Genomic DNA, 4,483 nt, shown 5'->3' on the forward strand with positions numbered 1-4,483 from the left:
AAAAGATCCGAACTTCCCATCACAAGCAGTTTAGAAGACTACCCCCAAGCTGAATTGAAATTTCAAGTTGAGGTGACATTTTTGGTGTTTTTCCCTCAGTTGTAGATAGGGAATTACAAGCTGCAAGTGACAGGAGGAACATCCAAACACAAACATGCATTTAAGGACCGGAAGGCAGTTTTCCAAACCTAACCTTTTGCTAAACCCACGGCTTAATCCATTGATGTTGTTTTTTATTTTATTATTATTATTATTATTATTATTATTATTATTATTATTATTATTATTATGTTAAATGTTTATAAATCAAATTGTACTCATCTTCCAGATTATTTGTAGGTACAAGTAATGTTTTTAAAAAATCTACTATTACACCTTTAAACCCTGGAATTGAGTGCCCGTGCGCCTCAGTGTGTGTGTGTGTGCGCGCGCGCCCGCCCGAGTGTCGTCACGCGCTTTAACCCGGACGTGAAGCAGCTCAACAGAAAAAAAAATCCGATACGGTCGAAGAAAAGATTTAAAAAAGGTAAGTTTGAAAAGGAAAAGATGACGTTAAAGACGACGCGCTTGACGGTTTGGTATAGGTTGTGTTTCTAGTCCTGGGTATGAGCGGAGGACAGATGTGTGTAAGGAGAGACTTTGTGTTTATGAGCTGGATAACTCTGTAGCTGCATGTTAGCCAGCTCTGCCAACTGTATTGTGTTTCTTATATAACGAGTGAGCAGCGAGTTGTTTTATTAAACTATTAACTTTGCTATCATTTGCATGCGAACCCACAGACAGTAACTCTTGCCTCGTATTGAAGACTGTCCGCATCTGAGTAGCCGGCTAGCTGATGCTAAGTGAGTGGAACTTGCTAGCATTTTTTGTTTGTGTTTTGACTGAAGCTTTAGCATGTATGCACCTCGCGTGCATTCCATATTGCTGGGGTTTAAAAACCACAATAAATTAGTCTAAGCTCAGGGTTAGAACAAGTTAACGTGTTGGTTATACATCTCTAACGGTTGTTGAACGAATTAGCAAGCAAGTTATATGTATATATTTTTTGTTTGGAGGCCTGGACGTCAGTGAGGTGCCATTGCCAAATAAAGCACCGTATTACTGTGTAGCTGGAATTACAGCACCGCGCATGCGCACAGACCCGACTTTATATCCTGCTAAATAACGAGATGTTTTTTTTTCTTTGGTATGCGCAGTGCAGGGCTGCTCGCTGCCAGAAAAGGAGCTACAGTGCGATTTGGGACGGCGGGTTAAATCAGTGCTGCATTGCAGAAATGAAGGTCCATCTAATAGATATTAAATGGACCAAGCCATAAAGTGGGGAAAGAGAGATAACAGACAGGCAGAGATTAAAGTAATGAGGGAGGTTGATAGTTTTTGTGTTGTATGCGCTCTGGATATTTTACTTCACAACTGTAACTGTTCAAATCCCAACACACACACTTACCTGTCACACCTGTTTGTACCATGCTCCCCTCATGCCTTAATTTAACCTACCTAAGCAACCTGATTGTGTCTGTGTGTGTTTGCTTTGAATGTTAAGGTAATATAACCATCAGGGTGGTTATCTTTATACTTTACTTTACTTTGGTGCTGGTGCAGTTTCATTTATCTGGGTTAATATTAAAGTGCACCTATTATGGTTTTGAAACATGCCTAATTTTATTGTAAAGGTCTCATACAATGAATTTACATGCATCCAAGGTAAAAAGATACTTTAATGTGCTCATAATTTAAATTGCAGGATTACAAACGACTCGTTAAGTGATTTGTTCTAAAGGATTCGTTCTCAATTCCTCCTTTCAGAGAGTATACTCTGCTCTGATTGGTCAGATGTCCCAGTCTGTTGTGATTGGTCTACCTTTGTCAGCGTGTGTCGGAAAGGAAACGTCCACTACCGTAACGTGTTTCAGCTCTGTCTGTTCACGAGCAGTCGATGAAGACCAGAGGCGGGGTTTTTTTGTTACAAACCTACGTAGTTTTGTGCAGGAAGTAAGTCTGGAATTACTAACGACGCGTTTCAGCTGTTCAGAAACGGTTCCTTCTTTTGGGAGTCAATACCCCTTTTTGTCGTACACTTTGATTTTTTTTGAAACTTGGCAGACGTTTTTACGTTCACAAACAGCTACATATATAACACGCTACCTGAACGGTAATATTTGAAAAGCATAATAGGTGCACTTTATCACTTGTGCAAGCAAAGTCAGTCGTCTTCTGAGCAGCACAGCTATGTAACTTTCAGTAGTGTGGTATGAGAAATCATTTTTGCACAGGTTAGTCCAGTGGTTCTCGAAGTGGTGTCCGTGAAGCATAGCCAGGTGGTGGAAATCACAACCCGCATTATCCCGCATTAGAGTTATTATATCTCGGAGTCCAAACGCCAAACTCAACTCGGACCTGATAGTTCTACCGGGCGTACGTTCATGAATAGAACGCGCTGTGTTTCCCAGAAGTCCTATTTGAATCTGTTAAGTAATGTTTATGAAACAAATCCATACCGAGGGGGTCCGTGGAATTTATTTTACAGTATAAGGGGTCTCTAGTTGCAAAAAGCGTGAGAACCGCCGGACTAGTCTTCTAATATATTCACCAGTAGCTACTGTGAGAATGTCGACTAGATGGATGGTTGAAAAAACAGTGAGGCGGGATGTAAAGAAAGCAGATGAATCTACCTTGTTAGTCTGAAATTATTTCAGACTAGATGAAACCAATTCTACATTTCATTACAATTATTCTACAATTCAACTATGCTGGGGAAATTTCCTTTGCTGAAATAGACCATGAACTCTTGAGTGGCGGCGCGTGTGAGTAGGCGCTCGTAGGCCTTCCGTGAGAATTACGTTATCGTCTTATTGTACGATATATGCACGTAAGCATAGATGTTTTATATGTATAGATTTATATAACCGCGATATTGCCTGTTGTGTTTACATGAGGGTTTGTTTACATAAGAGTGAACGTCACTAAAATTTTAGCCATTTGCACTGCTTCTGTCCTCTCGTCTGCTCTAGGGCTGTCCAATTATAATTCAAGCTTTGAATATTCAAAATGCACATTCAAATGCAACAACAGTGCATGTGAATTTAAGATGTGTAGCAAACACTTGCACTGATTTTACTTAAAACATGCTGTTGGAAAAAAAAAAAGTCACCTAAGATATTAACCATGCACTCACAATGCTTTTTGAAGAAGAAACATCTAGAAAGAGCAGTTCTAGCGTTTCGTGTAATCCAGTCGTAGTCAATAATGTCGGGGACCGAGCCGCTTAAGCTGCGTGACCTGAAGCTGAACGGTGAGTGAATAGCTGTAAATCGAAGCGGTTAAGACGACGTTGGACTACTGATCAGAAGGTCGTGAGTTCAAATCCCAGCACCACTAAGCGGTCACTGCTGGACCGTTGAGCAAGGCGCTTAACCCTCAACTGCTCAGTTGTATAAATGAGAGTAAGTCGCTGTGAATAAGGGCGCCTGCCAAACGCCGAAAATGTAAACGACAAGCAGGCATTTGAGCCTCTTTGAAACAGTGCCTATTAATAAAGGTGATACACTCTTATCAAATGGCACACAGACTTGACATTTTGTAGTAATTATCACATTTTAAATTAACAAAAAAACAGATCAGTCACATGGAAGAGTAAGTACACCCCTACATTTATCACAGCTTCAGATACATAAAATTAAAATCAGGTGTTCAAGATTGGCTGTCAGTGATCAGAACCTGCCGGAGCAGTGCAGGTGGAACCTGTCGTATTTATACCCCTCTCATATCTAGTGTCTGGTGTTCCCTTCGCTCTTAAAGGGTGTGGTGACATCATGCCAAGATCCAAAGGGTTCTGTAAGGTCAAGTGATCCAACTCCGCATCATATCAAAGAGCGCTTGAATATAATGCGAGGCCAAGTTGAACCAAAAGTGGACCTTTCAACAGTATAACGATCCCCGATTTGAATCCCATCGAAATGTTGTGGGTTGATTTGAAACGGGCAATACATGCAAGTAAACCCTCAAACATGTTGCAACTGAAATAATATTGCATGGAAGAGTGGTCAGCAATTCCAGCAATTCTCGTGGACGATTATGAAAAATGTCTACAAGAAGTTATTTCTGCTAAAGGGGGCAATACGAGCTTCTGAGGCCAAGGGAGTACTTATTTTTTCCACAGAGGAAGATCACCTCAATTTTTTTGTTAAAGTATATCAACTTTATTATTAGGCACTGTTTCAAAGATGATCAAATGTTTGCTTGTCCAAATATGTATTAAAAAAAACACCAACAATTTCCTCTGGGTGTATTTACCCCCCCCCCACATAGAAAATACATACACAATCAAATACAATGTCGTTTATGGCAATTATTTCTGGGACACTATAGCGTCCAACAAGTGGTACTGTGACAGGCTTACCTGAAACCCCTTTTTTTGCTTTAACTGAAAGATCGGCGTTACAGGTTGAAAAAAGTTGTGCAGGCCCTAGTTTCTTCTGTCACA

General features: G+C 40.4%; 1 protein-coding gene across 5 annotated transcripts in view; it reads left to right on the forward strand.

The window, feature by feature from the left end:
- Nucleotides 1-419: 419 nt before the first annotated feature.
- The window catches only part of spop (speckle type BTB/POZ protein), a 123,292-nt gene continuing 119,228 nt past the window's right edge, over nucleotides 420-4,483 (forward strand). For 2 of the 5 annotated variants that reach the window (XM_017452449.3, XM_053675510.1), the window contains exon 1: nucleotides 420-526. The gene's annotated coding sequence lies outside the window, so the exon portion shown is untranslated. The remainder of the gene's footprint in view (nucleotides 527-4,483) is intronic. The other 3 variants (XM_017452441.3, XM_017452467.3, XM_053675517.1) reach the window with 2 other exon arrangements.

This window comes from Ictalurus punctatus, chromosome 2, assembly GCF_001660625.3.
Source record: "Ictalurus punctatus breed USDA103 chromosome 2, Coco_2.0, whole genome shotgun sequence".
NCBI lineage: Eukaryota > Metazoa > Chordata > Actinopteri > Siluriformes > Ictaluridae > Ictalurus > Ictalurus punctatus.